Raw genomic sequence first — 15,305 nt, 5'->3', positions numbered from 1 at the left:
GTCAGCTTGCCAGCCCCAGTGACCAGTCACTTTTAAAACATTAACCCCGAGTGGTCCTCGGAATATAAGAGTGAAGATTCATGTCCTGGCCACATCTTCAATACTGTCAGCGCCGCTAGCACTTTGACAGGATTACACACACTTCAGTTGTTACTGTGGAGACAGGTCGAATGCTGCTGCTGGGGTCACCGAGTGTGAATCCGTGAAAGAGGCAGGCGTGTCAGTCAACCTGGTCCACGGGATGTGTGTAACCGTAGCTGAAGTGGGCGAAATGTCTCTACAAACAGTGTTGCACAGACAGACGGTGCAGGTCAGGTTTCAGGCGCGCTGACAGTTTTCCAAATGAAAAGAAAAACAGAAAATTCCTGCAGGACAGATTAGCTTTGACCCACTGAGGACTAGAGAATAAAGACCGTGATCCAGTACAACCAGGACCAGTTCAGATAGAATAAATAAAAAAGTAGAATATTACATTTGTAGAATTTTTTCACCTAAAGTAGACAGAAGGTCTAATTTGTAATAATTAAATTATTATGCACATACGCAAAAGTAATTAACTCCACTTACCTTCTGTGTTCTTGATTCCCACGAAGTCCGTTGTGTTGAAACTGGAGGAAATTCGGAAATTCGCAACGGAAATCCACGGAAATCGGGTTTGTTTTGATTTTTGGTTTTTGAAGTTGTTTGGCTTGATTTTGAGTTTTTAGTTTTTGAAGTTGTTTGATTTGATTTTTGGATTTTAGTTTTTGGTTTTTGTTTGACCCCACCGACACCCTTTCACATCCTACCTTTTGCCCAGGGCAGGATTCGATCCGACGTCCCACCACTTTGAGTCATCGTCTTTATCCGCTGAGCCATCTTCAGCGCTGGTGACCGCCGACAACCACAGAGAGAAAGAGCGCTCCGAAGGAGGTGCCGGCAGGAAACCGATTTTACCCATCTTGTGTTTGACGAGGCACTGACATCCAGCACTGGCTGTAGCTCAGAGGCTAATGAAGTTAGATGGCTGTCAGTTCTTTATGGTTCAGGTGGTTCTGGGTTCAATCCCCTCACCTGGATTGGAGCCTTCTTTGCCTCTGAGTCGTGACTCTCAGGTGTTTGCTGACTAGTGATTATATTACTTTATTGACCCTTGCTTTTACCAGGTAAGATCAATTGAGGAAAACTTATTGACAACGACCACCTGTTTCAGATGTGCCAATGCGGTCCCATATGGTCTAGCGGTTAGGATTCCTGGTTTTCACCCAGGTGGCCCGGGCTCAACTCCCGGTATGGGAACAGCCACCTGTTCTTTTCTACAGAATTCCCTTCACGATAAATAAAGTATATCAATCTATATACGATGAGGTCGCTGGTTGCTCAGTGCTGGTCGGTGGTTCTGGATCATGAAGTTAGGATCTGAGCTGCGGAGTGAAAGTCCTGATTCTGGGTTCGATACCTGGACTGGGCCAGTTTTTCGGCTCTTCTTTCTGAGTCGTGAAACCTCAGGTGTTTGCTGACTAGTGATTATTTAAAATTCACACAGCTGGTAAAGTCCATGGAGGCGATACTTTATTGATCCTTGACTTTACCAGAAAAAATCAATCAAGGACAACTTATTGACAAAGACCACGTGGTTCAGCTGCAGCCATGTGGTCCTATATAGTCTAGCGGTTAGGATTCCTGTTTTTCACCCAGGTGGCCCAGGCTCAACCCCCGGTATGGGAAGAGCTAACTGTTTTTTTACAGAATTTCCTTTGCCATAAATAAAGTATCAATCAATCCATGATGAGGTCGCTGGTTGCTCAGTGCCAGTCGGTGGTTCTGGATCATGAAGTTCGGATTCGAGCTGCAGAGTGAAAGTCCCGGAGGTCCACTTCATGGGCTGCAGCTGGACCTGTGACCTCCACCCATAAGTCCTCTGAGTGCTGACGACTCACTAGCTCTGCAGCAGACCAATCACAGCGTTGGATCCTTTTTGTGATCAATGGGATCCAGATTCTATGGGCAGGTTTTCCTAGTCCAAGAGTCACATGATGAGGCTCAGCCAATCAGTGGACTGATGGTTTCAGGTGCACTGACAGTTTTCCAAATGAAAAGAAAAACAGAAAATTCCTGCAGGACAGATTAGCTTTGACCCACTGAGGACTAGAGAATAAAGACCGTGATCCAGTACAACCAGGACCAGTTCAGATAGAATAAATAAAAAAGTAGAATATTACATTTGTAGAATTTCTAAGGTCTAATTTGTAATAATTAAATTATTATGCACATAGACAAAAGAATTAACTCCACTTACCTTCTGTGTTCTTGGTTCCCACGAAGTCTGTTGTGTTGAAATTGGAGGAAATTCGGAAATTCGCGACGGAAATGCACGGAAACCGGGTTTGGTTTGACTTTTGGTTTTTGAAGTTGTTTGGTTTGATTTTGATCTTTTAGTTTTTGAAGTTGTTTGGTTTGATTTTTGGGTTTTAGTTTTTGGTTTTTGTCTTTGTTTTTGTTTTTGTTTTTTGTTTGACCCCACCGACACCCTTTCGTGTCCTACCTTTTGTCCAGGGCAGGGTTCGATCTGACGTCCCACCACTTTGAGTCGTCGTCTTTATCCGCTGAGCCATCTTCAGCGCTGGTGACCGCCGGCAACCACAGAGGGAAAGAGCGCTCCGAAGGAGGCGCCGGCAGGAAACCGATTTTACCCATCTTGTGTTTGACGAGGCATTGGCATCCAGCACTGGCTGTAGCTCAGGGGCTAATGAAGTTAGATGGCTGTCAGTTCTTTATGGTTCAGGTGGTTCTGGGTTCAATCCCCTCACCTGGATTGGGGCTTTTTTTGGCCCTGAGTCATGACTCTCAGGTGTTTGCTGACTAGTGATTATATTACTTTATTGACCCTTGCTTTTACCAGGTAAGATCAATTGAGGAAAACTTATTGACAACGACCACCTGTTTCAGATGTGCCAATGTGGTCCCATATGGTCTAGCGGTTAGGATTCCTGGTTTTCACCCAGGTGGCCCGGGTTCAACTCCCGGTATGGGAAGAGCTAACTGTTTTTTTACAGAATTTCCTTTGCCATAAATAAAGTATCAATCAATCCATGATGAGGTCGCTGGTTGCTCAGTGCCAGTCGGTGGTTCTGGATCATGAAGTTCGGATTCGAGCTGCAGAGTGAAAGTCCCGGAGGTCCACTTCATGGGCTGCAGCTGGACCTGTGACCTCCACCCATAAGTCCTCTGAGTGCTGACGACTCACTAGCTCTGCAGCAGACCAATCACAGCGTTGGATCCTTTTTGTGATCAATGGGATCCAGATTCTATGGGCAGGTTTTCCTAGTCCAAGAGTCACATGATGAGGCTCAGCCAATCAGTGGACTGATGGTTTCAGGTGCACTGACAGTTTTCCAAATGAAAAGAAAAACAGAAAATTCCTGCAGGACAGATTAGCTTTGACCCACTGAGGACTAGAGAATAAAGACCGTGATCCAGTACAACCAGGACCAGTTCAGATAGAATAAATAAAATAAAAAAGTAGAATATTACATTTGTAGAATTTCTAAGGTCTAATTTGTAATAATTAAATTATTATGCACATAGACAAAAGAATTAACTCCACTTACCTTCTGTGTTCTTGGTTCCCACGAAGTCTGTTGTGTTGAAATTGGAGGAAATTCGGAAATTCGCGACGGAAATGCACGGAAACCGGGTTTGGTTTGACTTTTGGTTTTTGAAGTTGTTTGGTTTGATTTTGATCTTTTAGTTTTTGAAGTTGTTTGGTTTGATTTTTGGGTTTTAGTTTTTGGTTTTTGTCTTTGTTTTTGTTTGACCCCACCGACACCCTTTCGTGTCCTACCTTTTGCCCAGGGCAGGATTCGATCTGACGTCCCACCACTTTGAGTCGTCGTCTTTATCCGCTGAGCCATCTTCAGCGCTGGTGACCGCCGGCAACCACAGAGAGAAAGAGCGCTCCGAAGGAGGCGCCGGCAGGAAACCGATTTTACCCATCTTGTGTTTGACGAGGCATTGGCATCCAGCACTGGCTGTAGCTCAGGGGCTAATGAAGTTAGATGGCTGTCAGTTCTTTATGGTTCAGGTGGTTCTGGGTTCAATCCCCTCACCTGGATTGGGGCTTTTTTTGGCCCTGAGTCATGACTCTCAGGTGTTTGCTGACTAGTGATTATATTACTTTATTGACCCTTGCTTTTACCAGGTAAGATCAATTGAGGAAAACTTATTGACAACGACCACCTGTTTCAGATGTGCCAATGTGGTCCCATATGGTCTAGAGGTTAGGATTCCTGGTTTTCACCCAGGTGGCCCGGGTTCGACTCCCGGTATGGGAACAGCTATCCGTTCTTTTCTACAGAATTCCCTTCACGATAAATAAAGTATATCAATCTATATATGATGAGGTCGCTGGTTGCTCAGTGCTGGTCGGTGGTTCTGGATCATGAAGTTAGGAGCTGAGCTGCAGAGTGAAAGTCCTGATTCTGGGTTTGATACCTGGACTGGGCCAGTTTTTTGGCTCTTCTTTCTGAGTCGTGACGCTCAGGCGTTTGCTGACTAGTGATTATTTAAAATTCACACAGCTGGTAAAGTCCATGGAGGCGATACTTTATTGATCCTTGACTTTACCAGAAAAAATCAATCAAGGACAACTTATTGACAAAGACCACGTGGTTCAGTTGCAGCCGTGTGGTCCTATGTAGTCTAGCGGTTAGGATTCCTGGTTTTCACCCAGGTGGCCCAGGTTCAGGTTCAACCCCTGGTATGGGAAGAGCTAACTGTTTTTTTTACAGAATTTCCTTTGCCATAAATAAAGCATCAATCAATCCATGATGAGGTCGCTGGTTGCTCAGTGCCAGTCGGTGGTTCTGGATCATGAAGTTCGGATTCGAGCTGCAGAGTGAAAGTCCCGGAGGTCCACTTCATGGGCTGCAGCTGGACCTGTGACCTCCACCCATAAGTCCTCTGAGTGCTGACGACTCACTAGCTCTGCAGCAGACCAATCACAGCGTTGGATCCTTTTTGTGATCAATGGGATCCAGATTCTATGGGCAGGTTTTCCTAGTCCAAGAGTCACATGATGAGGCTCAGCCAATCAGTGGACTGATGGTTTCAGGTGCACTGACAGTTTTCCAAATGAAAAGAAAAACAGAAAATTCCTGCAGGACAGATTAGCTTTGACCCACTGAGGACTAGAGAATAAAGACCGTGATCCAGTACAACCAGGACCAGTTCAGATAGAATAAATAAAAAAGTAGAATATTACATTTGTAGAATTTCTAAGGTCTAATTTGTAATAATTAAATTATTATGCACATAGACAAAAGAATTAACTCCACTTACCTTCTGTGTTCTTGGTTCCCACGAAGTCTGTTGTGTTGAAATTGGAGGAAATTCGGAAATTCGCGACAGAAATGCACGGAAACCGGGTTTGGTTTGACTTTTGGTTTTTGAAGTTGTTTGGTTTGATTTTGGTCTTTTAGTTTTTGAAGTTGTTTGGTTTGATTTTTGGGTTTTAGTCTTTGTATTTGTTTTTGTTTTTTTGTTTGACCCCACCGACACCCTTTCGTGTCCTACCTTTCGTCCAGGGCAGGGTTCGATCTGACGTCCCACCACTTTGAGTCGTCGTCTTTATCCGCTGAGCCATCTTCAGCGCTGGTGACCGCTGGCAACCACAGAGAGAAAGAGCGCTCCGAAGGAGGCGCCGGCAGGAAACGGATTTTACCCATCTTGTGTTTGACGAGGCATTGGCATCCAGCACTGGCTGTAGCTCAGGGGCTGGTGAAGTTAGATGGCTGTCAGTTCTTCATGGTTCAGGTGGTTCTGGGTTCAATCCCCTCACCTGGATTGGGGCTTTTTTTGGCCCTGAGTCATGACTCTCAGGTGTTTGCTGACTAGTGATTATATTACTTTATTGACCCTTGCTTTTACCAGGTAAGATCAATTGAGGAAAACTTATTGACAACGACCACCTGTTTCAGATGTGCCAATGTGGTCCCATGTGGTCTAGCGGTTAGGATTCCTGGTTTTCACCCAGGTGGCCCGGGTTCAACTCCCGGTATGGGAACAGCTATCCGTTCTTTTCTACAGAATTCCCTTCACGATAAATAAAGTATATCAATCTATATATGATGAGGTCGCTGGTTGCTCAGTGCTGGTCGGTGGTTCTGGATCATGAAGTTAGGAGCTGAGCTGCAGAGTGAAAGTCCTGATTCTGGGTTTGATACCTGGACTGGGCCAGTTTTTTGGCTCTTCTTTCTGAGTCGTGACGCTCAGGTGTTTGCTGACTAGTGATTATTTAAAATTCACACAGCTGGTAAAGTCCATGGAGGCGATACTTTATTGATCCTTGACTTTACCAGAAAAAATCAATCAAGGACAACTTATTGACAAAGACCACGTGGTTCAGTTGCAGCCGTGTGGTCCTATGTAGTCTAGCGGTTAGGATTCCTGGTTTTCACCCAGGTGGCCCAGGTTCAGGTTCAACCCCTGGTATGGGAAGAGCTAACTGTTTTTTTTACAGAATTTCCTTTGCCATAAATAAAGCATCAATCAATCCATGATGAGGTCGCTGGTTGCTCAGTGCCAGTCGGTGGTTCTGGATCATGAAGTTCGGATTCGAGCTGCAGAGTGAAAGTCCCGGAGGTCCACTTCATGGGCTGCAGCTGGACCTGTGACCTCCACCCATAAGTCCTCTGAGTGCTGACGACTCACTAGCTCTGCAGCAGACCAATCACAGCGTTGGATCCTTTTTGTGATCAATGGGATCCAGATTCTATGGGCAGGTTTTCCTAGTCCAAGAGTCACATGATGAGGCTCAGCCAATCAGTGGACTGATGGTTTCAGGTGCACTGACAGTTTTCCAAATGAAAAGAAAAACAGAAAATTCCTGCAGGACAGATTAGCTTTGACCCACTGAGGACTAGAGAATAAAGACCGTGATCCAGTACAACCAGGACCAGTTCAGATAGAATAAATAAAAAAGTAGAATATTACATTTGTAGAATTTCTAAGGTCTAATTTGTAATAATTAAATTATTATGCACATAGACAAAAGAATTAACTCCACTTACCTTCTGTGTTCTTGGTTCCCACGAAGTCTGTTGTGTTGAAATTGGAGGAAATTCGGAAATTCGCGACAGAAATGCACGGAAACCGGGTTTGGTTTGACTTTTGGTTTTTGAAGTTGTTTGGTTTGATTTTGGTCTTTTAGTTTTTGAAGTTGTTTGGTTTGATTTTTGGGTTTTAGTCTTTGTATTTGTTTTTGTTTTTTGTTTGACCCCACCGACACCCTTTCGTGTCCTACCTTTCGTCCAGGGCAGGGTTCGATCTGACGTCCCACCACTTTGAGTCGTCGTCTTTATCCGCTGAGCCATCTTCAGCGCTGGTGACCGCTGGCAACCACAGAGAGAAAGAGCGCTCCGAAGGAGGCGCCGGCAGGAAACGGATTTTACCCATCTTGTGTTTGACGAGGCATTGGCATCCAGCACTGGCTGTAGCTCAGGGGCTGGTGAAGTTAGATGGCTGTCAGTTCTTTATGGTTCAGGTGGTTCTGGGTTCAATCCCCTCACCTGGATTGGGGCTTTTTTTGGCCCTGAGTCATGACTCTCAGGTGTTTGCTGACTAGTGATTATATTACTTTATTGACCCTTGCTTTTACCAGGTAAGATCAATTGAGGAAAACTTATTGACAACGACCACCTGTTTCAGATGTGCCAATGTGGTCCCATGTGGTCTAGCGGTTAGGATTCCTGGTTTTCACCCAGGTGGCCCGGGTTCAACTCCCGGTATGGGAACAGCTATCCGTTCTTTTCTACAGAATTCCCTTCACGATAAATAAAGTATATCAATCTATATATGATGAGGTCGCTGGTTGCTCAGTGCTGGTCGGTGGTTCTGGATCATGAAGTTAGGAGCTGAGCTGCAGAGTGAAAGTCCTGATTCTGGGTTTGATACCTGGACTGGGCCAGTTTTTTGGCTCTTCTTTCTGAGTCGTGACGCTCAGGTGTTTGCTGACTAGTGATTATTTAAAATTCACACAGCTGGTAAAGTCCATGGAGGCGATACTTTATTGATCCTTGACTTTACCAGAAAAAATCAATCAAGGACAACTTATTGACAAAGACCACGTGGTTCAGTTGCAGCCGTGTGGTCCTATGTAGTCTAGCGGTTAGGATTCCTGGTTTTCACCCAGGTGGCCCAGGTTCAGGTTCAACCCCTGGTATGGGAAGAGCTAACTGTTTTTTTTACAGAATTTCCTTTGCCATAAATAAAGCATCAATCAATCCATGATGAGGTCGCTGGTTGCTCAGTGCCAGTCGGTGGTTCTGGATCATGAAGTTCGGATTCGAGCTGCAGAGTGAAAGTCCCGGAGGTCCACTTCATGGGCTGCAGCTGGACCTGTGACCTCCACCCATAAGTCCTCTGAGTGCTGACGACTCACTAGCTCTGCAGCAGACCAATCACAGCGTTGGATCCTTTTTGTGATCAATGGGATCCAGATTCTATGGGCAGGTTTTCCTAGTCCAAGAGTCACATGATGAGGCTCAGCCAATCAGTGGACTGATGGTTTCAGGTGCACTGACAGTTTTCCAAATGAAAAGAAAAACAGAAAATTCCTGCAGGACAGATTAGCTTTGACCCACTGAGGACTAGAGAATAAAGACCGTGATCCAGTACAACCAGGACCAGTTCAGATAGAATAAATAAAAAAGTAGAATATTACATTTGTAGAATTTCTAAGGTCTAATTTGTAATAATTAAATTATTATGCACATAGACAAAAGAATTAACTCCACTTACCTTCTGTGTTCTTGGTTCCCACGAAGTCTGTTGTGTTGAAATTGGAGGAAATTCGGAAATTCGCGACAGAAATGCACGGAAACCGGGTTTGGTTTGACTTTTGGTTTTTGAAGTTGTTTGGTTTGATTTTGGTCTTTTAGTTTTTGAAGTTGTTTGGTTTGATTTTTGGGTTTTAGTCTTTGTATTTGTTTTTGTTTTTTGTTTGACCCCATCGACACCCTTTCGTGTCCTACCTTTCGTCCAGGGCAGGGTTCGATCTGACGTCCCACCACTTTGAGTCGTCGTCTTTATCCGCTGAGCCATCTTCAGCGCTGGTGACCGCTGGCAACCACAGAGAGAAAGAGCGCTCCGAAGGAGGCGCCGGCAGGAAACGGATTTTACCCATCTTGTGTTTGACGAGGCATTGGCATCCAGCACTGGCTGTAGCTCAGGGGCTGGTGAAGTTAGATGGCTGTCAGTTCTTTATGGTTCAGGTGGTTCTGGGTTCAATCCCCTCACCTGGATTGGGGCTTTTTTTGGCCCTGAGTCATGACTCTCAGGTGTTTGCTGACTAGTGATTATATTACTTTATTGACCCTTGCTTTTACCAGGTAAGATCAATTGAGGAAAACTTATTGACAACGACCACCTGTTTCAGATGTGCCAATGTGGTCCCATGTGGTCTAGCGGTTAGGATTCCTGGTTTTCACCCAGGTGGCCCGGGTTCAACTCCCGGTATGGGAACAGCTATCCGTTCTTTTCTACAGAATTCCCTTCACGATAAATAAAGTATATCAATCTATATATGATGAGGTCGCTGGTTGCTCAGTGCTGGTCGGTGGTTCTGGATCATGAAGTTAGGAGCTGAGCTGCAGAGTGAAAGTCCTGATTCTGGGTTTGATACCTGGACTGGGCCAGTTTTTTGGCTCTTCTTTCTGAGTCGTGACGCTCAGGTGTTTGCTGACTAGTGATTATTTAAAATTCACACAGCTGGTAAAGTCCATGGAGGCGATACTTTATTGATCCTTGACTTTACCAGAAAAAATCAATCAAGGACAACTTATTGACAAAGACCACGTGGTTCAGTTGCAGCCGTGTGGTCCTATGTAGTCTAGCGGTTAGGATTCCTGGTTTTCACCCAGGTGGCCCAGGTTCAGGTTCAACCCCTGGTATGGGAAGAGCTAACTGTTTTTTTTACAGAATTTCCTTTGCCATAAATAAAGCATCAATCAATCCATGATGAGGTCGCTGGTTGCTCAGTGCCAGTCGGTGGTTCTGGATCATGAAGTTCGGATTCGAGCTGCAGAGTGAAAGTCCCGGAGGTCCACTTCATGGGCTGCAGCTGGACCTGTGACCTCCACCCATAAGTCCTCTGAGTGCTGACGACTCACTAGCTCTGCAGCAGACCAATCACAGCGTTGGATCCTTTTTGTGATCAATGGGATCCAGATTCTATGGGCAGGTTTTCCTAGTCCAAGAGTCACATGATGAGGCTCAGCCAATCAGTGGACTGATGGTTTCAGGTGCACTGACAGTTTTCCAAATGAAAAGAAAAACAGAAAATTCCTGCAGGACAGATTAGCTTTGACCCACTGAGGACTAGAGAATAAAGACCGTGATCCAGTACAACCAGGACCAGTTCAGATAGAATAAATAAAAAAGTAGAATATTACATTTGTAGAATTTCTAAGGTCTAATTTGTAATAATTAAATTATTATGCACATAGACAAAAGAATTAACTCCACTTACCTTCTGTGTTCTTGGTTCCCACGAAGTCTGTTGTGTTGAAATTGGAGGAAATTCGGAAATTCGCGACGGAAATGCACGGAAACCGGGTTTGGTTTGACTTTTGGTTTTTGAAGTTGTTTGGTTTGATTTTGATCTTTTAGTTTTTGAAGTTGTTTGGTTTGATTTTTGGGTTTTAGTTTTTGGTTTTTGTCTTTGTTTTTGTTTTTGTTTTTTGTTTGACCCCACCGACACCCTTTCGTGTCCTACCTTTTGTCCAGGGCAGGGTTCGATCTGACGTCCCACCACTTTGAGTCGTCGTCTTTATCCGCTGAGCCATCTTCAGCGCTGGTGACCGCTGGCAACCACAGAGGGAAAGAGCGCTCCGAAGGAGGCGCCAGCAGGAAACCGATTTTACCCATCTTGTGTTTGACGAGGCATTGGCATCCAGCACTGGCTGTAGCTCAGGGGCTAATGAAGTTAGATGGCTGTCAGTTCTTTATGGTTCAGGTGGTTCTGGGTTCAATCCCCTCACCTGGATTGGGGCTTTTTTTGGCCCTGAGTCATGACTCTCAGGTGTTTGCTGACTAGTGATTATATTACTTTATTGATCCTTGCTTTTACCAGGTAAGATCAATTGACAACGACCACCTGTTTCAGATGTGCCAATGTGGTCCCATATGGTCTGGTGGTTAGGATTCCTGGTTTTCACCCAGGTGGCCTGGGTTCAACTCCCGGTGTGGGAACAGCTATCCTTTCTTTTCTACAGAATTCCCTTCACGATAAATAAAGTATATCAATCAATCTATGATGAGGTAGCTGGTTGCTCAGTGCTGGTCGGTGGTTCTGGATCATGAAGTTAGGATCTGAGCTGCAGAGTGAAAGTCCTGATTCTGGGTTCGATACCTGGACTGGGCCAGTTTTTTGGCTCTTCTTTCTGAGTCGTGACGCTCAGGTGTTTGCTGACTAGTGATTATTTAAAATTCACACAGCTGGTAAAGTCCATGGAGGCGATACTTTATTGATCCTTGACTTTACCAGAAAAAATCAATCAAGGACAACTTATTGACAAAGACCACGTGGTTCAGTTGCAGCCATGTGGTCCTATGTAGTCTAGCAGTTAGGATTCCTGGTTTTCACCCAGGTGGCCCAGGTTCAGGTTCAACCCCTGGTATGGGAAGAGCTAACTGTTTTTTTTACAGAATTTCCTTTGCCATAAATAAAGCATCAATCAATCCATGATGAGGTCGCTGGTTGCTCAGTGCCAGTCGGTGGTTCTGGATCATGAAGTTCGGATTCGAGCTGCAGAGTGAAAGTCCCGGAGGTCCACTTCATGGGCTGCAGCTGGACCTGTGACCTCCACCCATAAGTCCTCTGAGTGCTGACGACTCACTAGCTCTGCAGCAGACCAATCGCAGCGTTGGATCCTTTTTGTGATCAATGGGATCCAGATTCTATGGGCAGGTTTTCCTGGTCCAAGAGTCACATGATGAGGCTCAGCCAATCAGTGGACTGATGGTTTCAGGCGCACTGACAGTTTTCCAAATGAAAAGAAAAACAGAAAATTCCTGCAGGACAGATTAGCTTTGACCCACTGAGGACTAGAGAATAAAGACCGTGATCCAGTACAACCAGGACCAGTTCAGATAGAATAAATAAAAAAGTAGAATATTACATTTGTAGAATTTTTTCACCTAAAATAGACAGAAGGTCTAATTTGTAATAATTAAATTATTATGCACATAGACAAGAGAATTAACTCCACTTACCTTCCGTGTTCTCGGTTCCCACGAAGTCTGTTGCGTTGAAATTGGAGGAAATTCGGGAATTTGCAACGGAAATGCACGGAAACCGGGTTTGGTTTGACTTTTGGTTTTTGAAGTTGTTTGGTTTGATCTTTTAGTTTTTGAAGTTGTTTGGTTTGATTTTTGAGTTTTAGTTTTTGGTTTTTGGTTTTGTTTTTTGTTTGACCCCACCGACACCCTTTCGTGTCCTACCTTTTGCCCGGGGCAGGATTCGATCTTACGTCCCACCACCTTGAGTCGTCGTCTTTATCCGCTGAGCCATCTTCAGCGCTGGTGACTGCTGACAACCACAGAGAGAAAGAGCGCTCCGAAGGAGGCGCCGGCAGGAAACCGATTTTATCCATCTTGTGTTTGACGGGGCATTGGCACCCAGCACTGGCTGTAGCTCGGAGGCTAATGAAGTTAGATGGCTGTCAGTTCTTTATGGTTCAGGTGGTTCTGGGTTCAATCCCCTCACCTGGATTGGGGCTTTTTTTGGCTCTGAGTCATGACTCTCAGGTGTTTGCTGACTAGTGATTATATTACTTTATTGATCCTGTCTTTTACCAGGTAAGATCAATTGACAATGATCACCTGTTTCAGATACGCCCATGTGGTCCCATATGGTCTAGCGGTTAGGATTCCTGGTTTTCACCCAGGTGGCCCGGGTTCGGCTCCCGGTATGGGAACAGCCACCTGTTCTTTTTGACAGAATGTCCTTCACTATAAATAAAGTATATCAATCTATCTATGATGAGGTCGCCGGTTGCTCAGGTTGGGTCGGTGGTTCTGGATCATGAAGTTAGGATCTAAGCTGCAGAGTGAAAGTCCTGGTTCTTGGTTCGATCCCCTCACCTGGACCGGACATATTTTTTGGCTCATCTTTCTGAGTCGTGACGCTCAGGTGTTTGCTGATGAATGATTATTTTAAATTCACACAGCTGGTAAAGTCCATGGAGGCGATGACTCATCTTTCTGAGTTGTGACTCGCAGGTGTTGGCTGACGAGTGATCAGCAAACCCGCAAGTTATTCTTCCTGTAGCGCGTTTTTTTCAAAAGATTAACGTTACTGGTGACCCCGACGTAGCTGCCGCTATCCAAGAATATTTTGATTCACGGCATAAATATGAGGTGATACTGGATATGCTCAGGACTCAGGTTGATCAGTTTGGTGACTGCTCAACCAGCTCTTTTCTGCAGTTTGGACAATACATTGCTTTCCTCCTCTTCAAGCCACAAACACTGAAAAATGCGCTAAAGGCAGAATAACTTCCGGGTCAAAAGTTGCCCACTGGTACCAACCTCTTCGATACCAGTGGGCAACTGGTTACTGTATTGTTTACCATATTCCTTATCTTAGTGTTGTAGCGCTTCTATTTGTTGTTGGGGTTTGCACTTCAGGGCCACCATACTACTGCCCTCAGTGCTGTTTCTAATTTACATATAATGTACTGTCTCCATCTTATGGACAAATGAAGTATCACTTCATTTATTGAGGAGGAATAATGAGCTTTTCTTGCCACTCAACTCGTTTTGATTTACTAAACCTAACTTAAAACTAGGCTTTAAGGCAATTACAGCAGGTTAGAGAAAACAATATCTAATAAGTTACTAATAACAATAAGCAAACAAGATAAGAAGACACAAAATGTGTTCTTTAGTTTGTGTGAAGCCACTGAATCCCTTGTAGCCTATTTGTTAGAACAGCCAGGAACAAATATTTTCATTATGTGTATTGTTATTAGCAGTTTGACCTTTTTGCAATGAAGCTCATTTGTAGATTTTGCCCACCAATTATTTAGCTGCCTCATTTAAATACATGCAAATAGAACCAAAACACCATGTTGCTAGGCTGCTGGCTAAAGGATGCATTTCACACTGTGTTTTGAGATTTACAAGATTTCTCTTTGTCTTATTTTGTCAAATGTTTGTCATCTTATAGGCCTCTATGGAGTGAAAAATTAAAAGTAAAGTTTAAAATTCTTTACTGCATTTACTGACTTTTTTTTTTTGCTATGTTGAACACCTGTTTAGTATTGGATGAATAGATTCTCTATATAGAGTCTAATAGAGTCTCTCCAGTTTTATAAATTAGATCCCCTTGTTTATTTTTAGGATGCATGCTGATGACATCAAAGAGGCTCCCACTGGAAAAACTGACAAATCATTTGAGACGCTGAGGTTATGTTCTTTGCATGCTGCTCTTCTGTCCTTGCACCCTCAGTGCTTCATGTGACCTTTTTATTGCATTACCTGATCTGCTTTCATGTTGCCAGCTAATCCTGTTGAGTGCTAACAGCGTAAAGTGAAGAATGAAAGAGCAGGAACAGCTGAAGGTATTGGCACAGTATGAAAGGCTACACATGATATTGATGAAGTAATGACTTGTTGCCCGAGGAAAACAGGTGAAAATATATATGTTTAAGCATGGGTCAATCAATATAAAGTTTCTTTACTCTCTTTTCTTAATTACAGATGATGTAGTTGCAGTTCCAAACTTCTCAGCATTGTTGAAAACCCATAAAGAGGGAAATTATAATGCGTATTTAGTTAAGGGGGACACAAATCTGACAGCTTGTAAGTATTTAGGTCAGGGTGTTGCAGCCACGATTGTGTTATTGGGGCTACTGGTTTGCTTTTCTTGGTGTGATGAGGTTTCCTGAATATTGGCTGGTGTCTGTGCAGTGATGCAAACAGCTTCCTGATATACTCTTGGAATAGGGGGCATTAAAGATCGTTGGTGCCCCTCGGCCTTCCTAAGGAAGCTTTTATTTTGTAGGGTTAACTGCTTCACTATTCACTAATGGCCATGTCCCAGACTGGATATTCCGGGCAGTGCCAACTGACCTACATTATCTGAATGGTTGTGGATGTGTTTTTGTAATTACTCTGTCATCTCTTTGTAATCAAGCACACATCACCGAAGCTGATATCTGTTTAGTAAAGTGATCGCTCTGTTCTGACGAGACGATTATGCAAAGTATGGAGATAAAAAAAATATATTTTTATGCAATCAAACAAATAATGGATTTGGCGAC

General features: G+C 44.1%; 12 non-coding genes across 12 annotated transcripts; all 12 read left to right on the top strand.

Moving 5' to 3' along the window:
* The first annotated feature begins 1,206 nt into the window (after positions 1 to 1,206).
* On the top strand, positions 1,207 to 1,278 carry trnae-uuc (transfer RNA glutamic acid (anticodon UUC)). The gene has a single exon. It is a non-coding gene; the product is annotated as a tRNA-Glu (tRNA).
* A 1,664-nt stretch (positions 1,279 to 2,942) lies between these two features.
* Positions 2,943 to 3,014, top strand: trnae-uuc (transfer RNA glutamic acid (anticodon UUC)). Its single transcript has one exon. It is a non-coding gene; the product is annotated as a tRNA-Glu (tRNA).
* Positions 3,015 to 4,241: 1,227 nt separating this feature from the next.
* Positions 4,242 to 4,313, top strand: trnae-uuc (transfer RNA glutamic acid (anticodon UUC)). The gene has a single exon. It is a non-coding gene; the product is annotated as a tRNA-Glu (tRNA).
* Positions 4,314 to 4,669: 356 nt separating this feature from the next.
* trnae-uuc (transfer RNA glutamic acid (anticodon UUC)) lies at positions 4,670 to 4,747 on the top strand. The gene has a single exon. It is a non-coding gene; the product is annotated as a tRNA-Glu (tRNA).
* Positions 4,748 to 5,971: 1,224 nt separating this feature from the next.
* Positions 5,972 to 6,043, top strand: trnae-uuc (transfer RNA glutamic acid (anticodon UUC)). The gene has a single exon. It is a non-coding gene; the product is annotated as a tRNA-Glu (tRNA).
* A 356-nt stretch (positions 6,044 to 6,399) lies between these two features.
* On the top strand, positions 6,400 to 6,477 carry trnae-uuc (transfer RNA glutamic acid (anticodon UUC)). Its single transcript has one exon. It is a non-coding gene; the product is annotated as a tRNA-Glu (tRNA).
* Positions 6,478 to 7,700: 1,223 nt separating this feature from the next.
* trnae-uuc (transfer RNA glutamic acid (anticodon UUC)) lies at positions 7,701 to 7,772 on the top strand. Its single transcript has one exon. It is a non-coding gene; the product is annotated as a tRNA-Glu (tRNA).
* A 356-nt stretch (positions 7,773 to 8,128) lies between these two features.
* On the top strand, positions 8,129 to 8,206 carry trnae-uuc (transfer RNA glutamic acid (anticodon UUC)). Its single transcript has one exon. It is a non-coding gene; the product is annotated as a tRNA-Glu (tRNA).
* A 1,223-nt stretch (positions 8,207 to 9,429) lies between these two features.
* trnae-uuc (transfer RNA glutamic acid (anticodon UUC)) lies at positions 9,430 to 9,501 on the top strand. The gene has a single exon. It is a non-coding gene; the product is annotated as a tRNA-Glu (tRNA).
* Positions 9,502 to 9,857: 356 nt separating this feature from the next.
* trnae-uuc (transfer RNA glutamic acid (anticodon UUC)) lies at positions 9,858 to 9,935 on the top strand. Its single transcript has one exon. It is a non-coding gene; the product is annotated as a tRNA-Glu (tRNA).
* A 1,222-nt stretch (positions 9,936 to 11,157) lies between these two features.
* trnae-uuc (transfer RNA glutamic acid (anticodon UUC)) lies at positions 11,158 to 11,229 on the top strand. Its single transcript has one exon. It is a non-coding gene; the product is annotated as a tRNA-Glu (tRNA).
* Positions 11,230 to 12,884: 1,655 nt separating this feature from the next.
* Positions 12,885 to 12,956, top strand: trnae-uuc (transfer RNA glutamic acid (anticodon UUC)). Its single transcript has one exon. It is a non-coding gene; the product is annotated as a tRNA-Glu (tRNA).
* Positions 12,957 to 15,305: the final 2,349 nt, after the last annotated feature.

This window comes from Brachionichthys hirsutus, chromosome 21, assembly GCF_040956055.1.
Source record: "Brachionichthys hirsutus isolate HB-005 chromosome 21, CSIRO-AGI_Bhir_v1, whole genome shotgun sequence".
In the NCBI taxonomy this organism is placed as follows: domain Eukaryota; kingdom Metazoa; phylum Chordata; class Actinopteri; order Lophiiformes; family Brachionichthyidae; genus Brachionichthys; species Brachionichthys hirsutus.
This window is presented reverse-complemented; position numbering and strand designations above follow the sequence as displayed.